Source organism: Polyergus mexicanus, unplaced genomic scaffold (genome assembly GCF_030449975.1).
Source record: "Polyergus mexicanus isolate NDT 795.1 unplaced genomic scaffold, iyPolMexi1.0 SCAF_22, whole genome shotgun sequence".
In the NCBI taxonomy this organism is placed as follows: Eukaryota; Metazoa; Arthropoda; class Insecta; order Hymenoptera; family Formicidae; genus Polyergus; species Polyergus mexicanus.
This window is the reverse complement of record NW_027223342.1, coordinates 1,970,264-1,983,710: the sequence shown is the minus strand read 5'-3', so window position 1 is coordinate 1,983,710 and position 13,447 is coordinate 1,970,264. Positions and strand designations below refer to the sequence as shown.

Below are 13,447 nucleotides of genomic sequence, written 5' to 3'. Positions count from 1 at the left end.
GAATATAGAGTGAATTGTAATATACAATATTATTGAGACCAAAGTTTGTCTCGAATAATTTAATAAAGGAACTATATATACAGAATCGCGTTTAAAAAATAATTATGATCTTTGAAACCAATAACTAATATAAAGAATATACGATACAAAGATGTATACATATACATATGTATAAAATGTACTGTAATTGTTATAGACTCATCTCCATCTCTTAACAAATTATTTAAGACAAAAATCTGCATCGATCCATAGAAATATACAAGTTGGTCAAATTGAAGATTTCGCTCTGTAAATGATTATTGTGCTGCGCGCAGTAGCGAGTATGGCTGTCGCTGTAAGAGCACTTGACTATAATTAAGCACGCCTGCAGATTCGCTGTTCCTGGTCGTTCACACGAGTCAATCGGACAACGCATGACCCGCAGATATATACGGTGAGCAACGCGCTGAAATAGAAAGGCCGATGGAAAACACCACGGAACCGCCTGACCCAGAAACACCAAGCGGGACGTATATGAAACGAGGTAAGAGACGAGGTAAGAAACGAGGGGATTGGTCGGCGATCATACGGCTTCGCAGTCATTGTTGTAGGAAATGTGATACGGGGATTAGGATTGTCGCGACACCGCTGCAAGGTTGCATTTTAAAATCAGATCCACGCCCGATTCGCGTTTGTCGCATGTCTCAGAGTTTTTGTCAATTTATCTTTTTATCATATTATTTTCTGTGGACATATGGACATGTATGTGTGTGTGTGTGTGTGTGTGTTCCTATATATTTTAAACTTTTATAAGACGGCACCCTTGCCAGATTTAAAGCATGAAATGTTATAGTATTACTTGCGAGTTTTTAACAATTTTTTTTTATTTGATTAATATTATATTAATAATTGTTTATTAATATATTAATATAAAAAAATAATAATAATAAATATTAATATTAATTTAATTATTACAATTAAATTTAGAAATATATCTATTTTAACATTATATATATATATATATATATATATATATATATATATATATATATATACGGAATTTACGATTTATTAAAGCACCGATCGATCATAATTCACGGCTAGCTGCGGACGGGATGCGAACGTTGATATTCAAATTGTCTCCATTGCGTCAAACACTATTCAATCTATCGTGTCGAACTTGCCAACGGTGATGATGGAAAAGTAGTTTCCCAAGTTCTACGAACAACGCCCATCGTGCTAGCTAACGCTTGCAAACGCGACCGAGATCATTTTGCGATTCCTTTGTGGAACGAGGATGCGGCTGGATAACTATTGGCACGGCTTGCGAGACTAGAGAGGCGAGTACTTTCCAAGAAAAATGAGAGAAATATGGTAATGCCGAAACGACGTCTGCATCGGATTGAGTTACTTTCATGTGTTTGTATCTCTCGCGAATTTAAAAACAATATACATACATAACAAGCGGCTGTAAAAAGATACTGTTTTAATATACGAACTCGGATGATATGGCCCGGTTTTCAATCGCACTGTTGTAATTTTTTTTTTTAGATGCAACATTCACGCGCAAATGATCGCTTATGCCATTTCCATATTTCATTTTAAACAAACGAATCCGTGTCTTCTGAACATTGTATGAAGAGAGATACATATACGAGCTTTTGAATATCCTCACTGAAAGAGAATCAAAAAATATACCCGAAGCTTAGGTAGATCATATTCACGATCAAATACATCTTATGTAAAAATTAAGAGCATAAAAATATTTCTTTAATCGTGGCTTCTTTCTCCCCCGGATTTCTCTAAGTATCCGATAACGAGAAGAGAAGGCGCGTCTCCCGTTCCTTCCTCTCGCGCGGTTTGGTTAGTCTCGTGTGCCCCGAGTGATTCTCCGAACTAACGGCATCTCGGATCCCCTCCCGTCCCCTTCCTCGCCGCGCGTGCCATGATCCAGTCCCAACATCTGCGGAGCTTTGTCGTTGAATGCGCGTTCTTTTCGACACCGCGGTAGCTGCGTACGCGTGCAGATGCATATGTAAATGGTCCATATGCGTTTATCGATCAATTATTGTCGGCGAGAGATCGCGGATTGCTTCTATGAATGAATATGATGATCAATATCTTTGACGATTTCGCGACTATTAGATTTGTCGTTGTAAAATATTCCGACATCACCATCATTTTAATCGAATCCGATTGAGAGACAAAGACGAATCATTGGATTGATAAAATTATTTTCGACTCGTTATTCACGTAATTTACGAGCTGATATATTTTTGCCATTTTAATATATAAAATTTTTTTTTATTCCCATACTATCTATCTAGAAGAACTATTTTAAAATTTACGTTTCAATAAAAATATATCGCTATTATCGCATAAGTACACTCGCGTTGTTGATACATTTGCAATTAGAATATATGCAACGTATATAAATTTACACAAGTACATATTTACGCACGATTTCATCTATCCCGGAGTTGCTAGGAACCAAACACGTGACGTTATCGGTAACGAAATCAAAGTGACCGCAGATTTTTCACGTCAAAGACTCTAGTGAAACTGCCTAGTGAATGATGGACGCAAAAAAGAGAAAAATAGATACCGACAATGAATGAATGAACGAACGAACGAACGAACGAATGCGTATTGCCGCTAGACGGACGCGAAGAGGCGACGAGGCGTTAAAGTGATGAGGTGGTAGTAAACCGGTCGACAATGAATCGCACGACGCATATGAATGATCCAATTAACCAACCATCTTGAACATCAGCTGCTATCTATATAGTTCGTTTTCATTCTACGATATACGTTCTGCTTTATAAACTCGGAGACGTATAACCGATCGAGATAGATATAAGTCAAGAGAGACGATATTTTTCTGATTCATAAATGATATCATATATCGAGATTAAGATATTTAATAGTCAAATATATATCCGAATATTTAAGATAATATCCTATATCTTTCTCGAGTCTTCGACCTTTCCCCGAACGTATTCCGAATACTTAGATATCCCATATCTTGACAAAACGACGCGTCAGTTGAGCGACGAATGAGAATAATGCTGTACAAACGCCCGATAATCCGGAAAGGACGCACGCGCGCACGCGGTCACGCGTGTGTCGGAGTCGACACGAATCCGTAGAATCGAGCGATCGAACCGCGCAGCGAGGGATCTTCTCGTGTGCCAGGTGACGTTGATAATTTTGATTCGCGGTCAAACGGCACGCAACTACGGCGATGGATGCTTTACAGTTAGTTAACACGTTGGCGTCGTAACAGTATATTGGTCGATTCTCTGCCTCGCGAATGCGACGAGTCATGCGAGCATCGAGAGATACAGCGATCGAATTGATGCAACGGTCTGTGATCGTTTGACACTTTTACTCAAGATTCAATAATAACGACGAATAACGGATGGGACAGGGAGACAAATTGAAATCTTTACGTTTTTCTTTTCGAAAGAAATTCATTTGCGAAAACATAAAAAAATTTCTAGGCGTTTATTATTATTTGAAATATACGAGGATTGAAAAAATTCAATTTTTAATAATAAGCGATTTATTTTTATCGATATATAACCATGCTTATAATATATAAATCGAGTTTTAAACCACGGCGAACGTTCTACAGTTAGCTGCGCGTTACGTTGTAACAGTATTATTCGTCGCGTCATCCGTACATGAAGAGGATGCACCGTAAAATATAATCAATCCGTCATCATGTGCAGAGGAACATAGTTACTCGACATGACAGAAGAAGAGCGTGAGAAGAACATTTTTCACTTGCTCATTAATTTTTACCTACATCTCAGATTTTACAAACGACAAGTGTAATAATTCATATAATAATAAAATCTTTTATATATATATGTGAAATTAGTATTATATATTATTTATCTCATAAAACTATTTGACACGTTACCCCAAAAGAATTCTACAATCTCGTGAGCTGACCTAGTATCTTGAAACGTAGTTATCGAATACTAATAATAAGACCAATCAATGATACAATATATCTAATATACGAATCAATGACATGTATTTTTATCCTAGTTATTGGTTGTGTTCAGCGCGTATCAAACCTGATATCTCTTATAATTGTCATTTTTAATTTGGCTTTTAATCATTTCTCTCAATGAAAACTTGTGTGGTTTTCAGAACACACGCACACGCCTAACGCATGCATACATTTTATGTAGTTAATAATTTACATAATATTCAAAACAGTTACAGATCAGCTGATCAGTAGTGTAGTGTAATAAATAAAATAAAAAATATTAATAAATAATACAAGATATACGAATTTTGATAATTATTTCTTTTTTTAATGGTCTCTCTTAATAAAAGAATAAACGTGATAAATATTCGCATCGTATTTTGTCACCAAGTAATTGTAACAAAAAGCAAATTGTAATATTCGGCTGGCATATTATCGTGTCGGAATAAAGGGCGCGAATCTATAGAGGGTTTCGGCTTCCGTAGGTTTAATGCCTCTGCGCGTTTGCGTCCCCCCTATCCGACATTCCATCGCTCGGATTAAAATACGCACCCCGCGCACATTTTTCACGTAGCCGTTTTCTCCGCCGCGATAGATTATGCGTATATGTGTTTCCATCTCAACTCCGAAACGCGTGCTCGTGTTGCATCTTTTGTTGCGCAGCCGCGGCCGTTCACGCGTAAACAATGCAGCCGCTATGCGAAAGAATGCGGGATCTTTGACGGAGGAGGACGCGAGGATACGGGCGTCCCCAAAGAAGAAAAGGGAGACGTCCGCGACCTTCTTGGAACGATCCCACAGAAATCTCCATCGCGCGCATTCCTTCGGGGAGAATTCCATCGCCTTTTATTGGATCTCTCAAAGAAAGCCGGCGTCGCCGTTATTGATACGATCATGAATAACGTTTCCGGTAGAGAGTAGCTTATCGTACGTGTATATGTAATTTCGAGTTACGAATATTGCAAAATAGCAATGAAACCTTATATGAGAAAAATGTTGACAATGATGAAAGATAAAATTTCGAGATAATTATTTTCATGATACAATCTCAAAAATTAATTTAAAATTAAAATTGAATTAAATTAAATTAATGTTTGCAGTTGTGTCGTGAAATAATTATCTTGAAATTTTTATTTACTTTCGAAATGTGTGAATATATTATATATTATTCATATACAATATTTATAGAATTGCTATATAAACATTCTCTGTTAAGAATTAACTCTAACAAAGTTGCAGAAAAGTATTAAATTTAAATTTCATATTTACGTTATCCTTTGACTAGCGCGTTACCAGTTGCATATAAAAATCGATAAAGTCGACATCAAACTATGTGTGTGCATGTATGTTCTGTTGTATCGCGAACGTGCGGCGTGAGCGGCAATCGCGCCGTTCGTTAAGTCGCGACGAGAAGCAAAGAGCTCGAATGAAAGAGCCTGCGAACGATGGCCTCCCGTCAACTATCAAGAGGCCAATCGGCGCTTCCGGCCCTAATTAATTGCGATTGGTCGGTTTTAAAGAACTTGTATCCCGTCCCACCAGCCGACAACGCACGATAGCTCCTAATAACTGGACGGCGACAAGAGGGGAAGTTTTATCAAGGCAGGAAACGATCCAGTCACTCTTTCTCTCTCTCTCTCTCTCTCTCTCTCCCTTTCGTTGCTACTAGCCATTGGCGGTCGTAAAGATAGACACAATAGGAAATTTCCTCCCCTCGAGAGATTGGGGGTTGGCGAGAGAAAGAAAAGTCGTATATTAAATATATTACGTTATTGTCGGTAGCTTGTCATCGAAGTGAACGGTGTTACTGTGCCAAACGAGTTCGACGCGTATCGCGTTAACAGCGTAATCGTAAAAGTGATACGTCGAGCAAGGCGTGTTAGGGCAATTAGAGCGTTGTGAAATCGTAGCTATGCGATACCGACAGCGGCAGAAAAACGATTAATCCGTTAACTGCTCCAGTTTTTGCGAATCCTTATAATAATTGCGAGAAAAAAAATATATTGTGATCTCCACAAGCGCGGAAACGATATATTTCAAATACAATTCTAATTCTGAATTCTAAGATTTAATTTCTTCCCGCGATAATAACGCGAGACCTCACAATTAATATACGCGAAATAAATATTTCACCATTATTGCCGAGTAAATTCTGTCGGTTAATTTATGTATAAACTGTCGCATGACAATGAAAAAAAAGATCCCTCTTAAATTAACCACCCCATTGAATCTTGATAAATTCTCATCCGCGCACAATAAAAGCCGATTCTATCGACGGCACAATGTGGCCTTTCGAAAATTCTTTATCTTCCCGCGATTCCCCCAATCTCATTGAGATCCTTCGAGAGCCATTAAAATCCCATAAAAAGAGAGAGAGAGAGAGAGAGAGAGAGCTCCTTTCCCCACCAATTCCCTTCAAATACTTGGCGTTTTCCAGAAGGCTCTTCTGTCTTTCGTCTATCACTTGGCCCCGGTGACAAGCGGATCTTTTTTTAAAAGCGCCAGCCAAACGGAGCCCGCGAAAGGAAAGGGGGTCGAGAGGGCTCGCACACAGTCCGGGAGGAATTCATCTTCGAGACAACGGCCCTTCCACAGCCCTTTTCCCGTTCCCGCCACTTCCCCCTAGCCTCGGAAAGAAGGCTCTCACCTCTCCGGGTTCGTAGAGAGGAAGCGACCGACATCGTGACTCGACTCGACTCGACTCCACCTCGCTCACCGACGTTTATCAAGTCGAAAAGTCAATGCACTCCCCCACGTAGCACGGTCGAAAGCCCGTACCACACTTATACGAGACGCGCTCCACTTTTATACCGTACATTGTATTACAGCGACAGATTTCTCGTTCATGATAGGAAAATAAACAGGATATTCGGCGCACGCGGGAATAATCTTGTCGAAAAATAAAATAATTTTTCCTTTATAAAGAACAAAAAAACAAACACAATTTTTGAATAATAATATATTGAATAAAAAATAAAAATTTTAGCAAATTGCATCCTGAAAATGCAATTAGATTACCGGAAACCTTATTAATAGATTTGAGAAAAGTATCGATTATTAGACTCTATTTAATTTTAAAATTGTAAAAAAATACAAGAGAAATTCGGCGTTTCACCGAATATTAGTAGAGAGAAAAAAACATCACTCCGCTTCTTAACAACAAGTATTCCGTTAATCGAATGCACTAATTAGCAAATTTTTTTTTTTCTTTCTCTATATAGAAACGCTCGATAAAAGGAAAAGAATATATGGTAATATTGTATGCGTGTCCGAGATACATTCTGTGTTTAAAAGCACTTCCATTTCTAAAGATACGATACTCCGCGTGAAACCGGCTTTTAAGTCGCCGTCGAGCGTGGCATTGAATGACTCTCGGTCGGGTATACGTTCCCGATGCGTTGCCGCGGGATGCACCGTAAGATACGCATTAATTGGAGAATCGGCCGGAATTTACGCGCGCGTTATGCGTGTCTCACGCGTGTCGCTACGAGGCAATCTCGCGACCCGCCGGTTGCACGGAGGGAAGAAAGACCGCAAGCCAAAATGAGTAAACGAGTTCTTCATACATTCAATATTCTAGTATCCAACGGATAAAAGATCTGCAATATTTATGAATTGATTAGATTGCTTTAGCGATCACGAAAGCATAAGTATCGTTCCTATAAATTACATATAAATCATTAATTTACTAATAATAAGACAATTTATCGCGTCCAATAGAATCGAGCATTGAGGCAATAAAATTTGAGAAATTTAAAATCAATTTTTCTTCAGCAAAAATATTAATGCATCATTGCTCTTTTGTATTATATATTTCACTCTTAATGAAGTTCCGGAAAACATAAATTTTATTCCTTACTTCTTTCTTAATTTTGAACAAATTTTCAATTCAAATTTTTATTCGAGGAATTATATTTTTATAAAGTTATTTAATATTAAAAACCGTGTATATAGTTGCACAAAATTATCATATGACTCGACCTTTGTCAAATAGTTTATTATTAATGCTTGGTTAGGTGACAGATAGAAGAAATGGAGCAAGATATGTATAAACCACTGTGTATCGAGTATATCGGTGTCATGATTCATGATAAAAATAGTACTTTATGCGCTTCTATAAACATGAAAGTATAAACTCTGTCTGTGTACAGACAGAGCGTCCAAGTCGATTAGGTATTCGTGTGCAGCTGCTCTGAAAAATTCCACACGGAACACGCCAGTTTCTAAGCATTCCGGATTCCGGGAAGGAATAAGCGTGTTCAAACATGTCTGTGCCCGCACGCCGGCGCCGTTGTCGAAGGAAACAACAGACGACTTCGAATTCCGAAGAAGCAACACTGCATCGTGTGTCGCATAGAAAGCGTAACCAATCACGATGTTCATGTTATAAACGTGCAGTTTTTTAATACATTTGATATAACGATTTATAATCCAACTAACTCTCTTAATTTACCATGGAAAAATTATCACATTGATGTAAAATATTTGTAATGTAATCAGGGGGGAAAAAAAAAAGTTAAAATTTAATAGAAATTGTAAATCAAATAATAATAATAAAAAGTCTTTTATTTATTATAAAATTTATTTTTATGCACAAATCTTTCTTGTCAATATGTTAATGGTACTCGGTTAAAAGTATCGCGACAAGTAATGCTGTTAAACAAAAAGCAACATCGTTATCGAGTAAATGTTGAAGTATATCGATACCTTGTCACATTATAGCATTCACTGCATCTTGTGTTAGGATGCGCTCGAAAAACCGCTTTTATGCTCTGCGAGAGCCATCCGTGCGACGACCGGAAGTAGGCGTAATAACGAACTCCCATCGGCCATACACGCGCGTCAAGAATACAATAAGTTGTGCATGTATATGTGGGGGAGAGGGGAGGGGAGGACACAAAGGCCGTTCTTTCTCGGTGATGGCAACACACGCACGAATTCCACGCGCAAGGGCGCTTCTTCCGAGCGGGAAGGAACTTTTTTTTCCTTTTTTTTTAAGGAATTTTAAGAGCAGAATCGACGACCAGGCGCATACCAGGCCATTTGACTGCTCGTGAAAAGATAGCGGACTGCGCGCACTCCTGTTAGAGTAATAACGCGTTAATCGCCCGTTTAAAAGAGCAATTTAAGTGCAGTTTACATAAAAAAAGAAAAGAATTTATAATAATATATATTGAATAAATACGTATTTTTGTATATCTTGTAGATGCTATAAAGTATATCTTATCCTTTCTTTTTAGCTAAATTTTTTTTTTTATTACTAGATAATCTATCTTTTTTCATTACTAAGCATACTTCGTTATAAAGTACATTTTTTTTCTTTTTTTACCACGAAACTCAATTTCTCTCCACAAATTACAAAAAAATAAAATTTTTTTACAGAATTTCAGTTACTTATTTTTTTGATTTTTTCTCGATTTTAATTAAATTTTGGAAAGGGATTTTGAAAGAGGGAAAAGTAATCATTTCGCATGAGACATGAATATCATGAGAGCCAATGGATATTATCTTACAAATACCGTAAAAGTACCATGTGTGCCGCATATGTTTCTACGTAAATGTAATCGCACGTCATCACACATTCCATATCAGACGCGCGTGAATAGTGTGAACGCTGTATTTATTTCATAAATAATATTTCTTAGCCTTCCCATGAACAATTATATTTTTATTTTTAAAACGTACTTTACTTTTGAAATATAATTTACAATTTCTTGGAGAAACGCGTAAGCAACGACGTCAGATAATTTCACTTCCCGCCCTGTCGTATACACGTCATTTATGTAAAAAAGCCGGAGATTGATTTTGAAAGTTCGCGGAAGAGAGACGTCATCGAAATCGCGTCACGGAATTTTCATTAAAACGCAATCTGACGAATAAATTCGCGAAGAACGTACAATCGTCAGAGAAGATCACGATCATTTTCGTCAATCGCGTACGTACATCATCGGCCCACGTTGCCCATATAAAGATCGCCCACGCGATATCTATCGTCCAAGATATCGATGAGCAATTACGGATTCGTTGGAAAGCTGACCTTGATCCGACTGTGAGAAATGATTACTCGATCAATAATCGATCAAATTGCTGATAATATACAAGAAGTCCTCGTTTTTAATAATTTAGAAATAATTGTTAAGTTAATAAATTTTATTTTATCAAAAACCACTTATATATCGAGAAATTAATTTCCTCTCATGAGAGGCTTGAGATATATCTAATTAATTTTAAAAGTATTATATAATAATATTAAAATTATGTTTAATTGGCAAATAATACCGGTAATAATAGAAATCTCGTTAAAAGGCAACCCCGTCCACCCCTGCTTTTTCTCGAATCGCAATTCGCTTATGAATAATTCAATTTGGAACTCGAGCAGCAAAATCTAAAAATTTCTTTCCCACGAACAACGCGACGATACGAAATTGAGGTCATTCGCTACGTTGCGTAGGAACGATGGCGAATAAGATCAGTGAGGTTAATCAGATCGGAAAGAAAACGATAAGGTCGTTCATTCTACCATTGACTCATGATATTCTTACAAACGATCAACACAATTGCAACCGATTGACGAATATTATTATCATACATTCACACATATCGTCTTTTACGATTCGGACGATAATTCGAAATGTGTATCAGCAAGGTTTCTTTGTAATTAAATTTTTATTAATTATAGATTTCATTAAAAGAATGAATTGTTCTATAGACAAATCTAATAAAAATACACTTTTATTATAAAATGCTTATAATTGCTTAAATTTCTCATGTTAATCTAAGAAAATGTCTAATAGCTCGTTCGATCGTTGAGAAGCGCCAGAACTAGTTTTTTCCTCTATTAAGCAAATTTTATCTTACTTTCTTTTATTAACCATTTTACTTTATTACGCTTTATATACGTTAATGTGTACCACCTATCTTCGAGAGTGATAAGTAATCAATTTATTACGAATTATCAAATATATGTATATACAATAGTTTAAAGACAACATCAGAGATGATGTAAGCACGTTCAAACTCATTTTTCAAAATTTTCCTACGACAGTTTATCCTGATCTCCATTGAATAAATAAATTTTTTATCCTTGAGATCCTCTTGCCAAAAACCTATAAATCTTTTTACTTATACCGATTTTTACTTTTGAATTATTCAAACGGAAATCGCTACTGTATTTTGTCGAGGGATAAAGTCGCTCGAGATTAGAATAAGAAACGGTCTGTCAGGCTATGACGGCGCGACGAAAAGATTCCTGTCACGCAAAAAGACGCCGGCGAGAAAAGGTGAGGCGCGACTGTTGAAAGTTCAGGCGTGAGGGGGGAGGAGGGAGGGGGATCTTAACGAGATCTTGACGAGACGCGGGACGCGCGCGAGCAACAGAGGATCGTTACCGCCGTAGTAGTGATATCTCGTCGTGCGTGATTGAGCAATGACAGATATTTTCGACCACGCAATAGCATCCCACGTGCATCAACGTATACGCTTGCGAGAAGCGCTTAATTCTTCGACGATGATCCGTTAATGATACATGGGCGGTGTAAAAATGATATCCGAGATATACGTTAGAACAATCGACGTCATATCCTGACAGCACAAGTAGAAAAAAGGATATGTCTCGCATGTATAAATGTGTCCGAGTTTCTCTTATCTCGGATGTCGTTGATTGTTCTTGTACCAGACTTAATATTAATATATATAATAAGATTATATATATATATATATATATATATATATATATATATATATATATAAGTAAATAAATAAATAAATAAATAAATAAATATATATATATATATATATATATATAACCCGCTCTAAGGATCCTGGAAATATTTTTTAAATACATATTTTCTGTCAATCTCTCTCTCTCTCTCTCTCTCTCTCTCTCTCTCTCTCTCTCTCCAGAAAATATGTATTTAAAAAATATTTCCAGGATCCTTAGAGCGGGTTCCACTTTGTTAAATACCAAATCACGAACCAGTACACTATTAATACCAAACGTGTTTAAAATTTTATCTCTTTTTATCGTAATTCTCCGCACTTTAGAATACCGAAACGCGATTAGAAAATGGAAAATTAAGACGGTGTACGGTAACGGTCGTTACGTAGCGGAGTTGCGTGAAATGCAACACGCGATGATCTCATGGCTGAGCGCGTAATTCCACGGTAATCGCACATGAGGAAACTCTTCATCTTTCTCATTATCAATCGCGGAAATTAATTATAAGGGAAAGAAAAAGAGAGAGAGAGAGAGAGAGAGAGAGAGAGAGAGAGAGAAACTTTACGCCGCATGTGATTTACTCGTCATCATCGGTACCTTGGCGCGAACCTGGTCGTCGACTCGGTTATGTGTTTCGCGTTGTATTAATGACTGCGAATCATTATGTCGCACGCAGTGGAAGGGAAGGGGGTAACGCTCGTTTTAATTATGTCAGCGCGATCCAATTACGAGGTCGCGCTGCGCTTGATTGCAGTGATTACTTCCGATCAATATCACGTGTATCGGACGACCGTATTTTTCAAACGGCCTCTCGTATTATTGATGTTTTTACCGATCGACGCCTCTTCCCCTTTACTCGACAGTATTTTCTCTGATTTTATAGCAAACTCATCCCATTATTTATTTACACGATTACTTATAGCGATTATATACGTCTCGTTTTTTGTCGATTAAATTTTTCTTCGTTAAAGGACGAAACTGACAAATCATCGTAAATGAACGTTTTCCGGCGTTTGTTTCGTACAATACATAATTACAGCTTGAGAAACTTGCCCTTTTGCTTTGTAGTTTTAATTCTGGACGCGGTGTATACTCATTATTATGGTGTTCTCTAATTTAGTTAATTTTTTACGAGGGAATTATTTAGCCTTTGCTATGGCCTGGTGTTGCATAGTAGGGATATAATTAAATATAATAAATGTGTGTCGGTGTCAGAATAGTTGAAACGCCTTTTGTTTCACACTCCTACACTTACAAAATCTTAAATCATAAGGTAATAATAATAATAATCATTAAAATGTCTGTGATATAACTCCTCTATCTTAAATGATAAATGCATTGGTACGTTTAATTACATCAACATTTTAAAAATTATTGTATATTATTAGTTATTTTTTATATCCTAGAGTACAGTGTTTCAACTGACATTCTGACACATCGATTAACAATTAAAAAAAAAAAAAACCAATAAGACTCACGTTTTCGGGCTGGGACGAGCGCCTCTGCCGCGGCACACAGAAGAGCGGCACGCCGCTTTCTCGCTTCCTCTCCAATATAACGGCTTCCGGTTTCCCCTTGGAGCACACTAAACCGTAACCTCCACCGACTGGTTGACGTTGCGGGTCGACCGCGCGACTCCTCTTTTTTTTCTCTCCGTTAAAATTCTTTCTGTCACTAATCACCAATAAGAATCCCGCAACGGCGGTCACTATTGACGGCTATAGTACTCTGCGTTGATACCACTGCTT

General features: G+C 37.3%; 1 protein-coding gene across 4 annotated transcripts in view; it reads right to left on the bottom strand.

The window, feature by feature from the left end:
* The window catches only part of LOC138942357 (signal-induced proliferation-associated 1-like protein 1), a 116,587-nt gene that overhangs the window by 52,353 nt on the left and 50,787 nt on the right, over positions 1–13,447 (bottom strand). The window contains exon 1 of one of the 4 annotated variants that reach the window (XM_070312531.1): positions 13,178–13,416. The exons of 2 other annotated variants lie outside the window; for them this stretch is intronic. The gene's annotated coding sequence lies outside the window, so the exon portion shown is untranslated. Of the gene's footprint in view, positions 1–13,177; positions 13,417–13,447 lie in introns of those variants that run through there. One more of the 4 variants, XM_070312530.1, reaches the window with a different exon arrangement.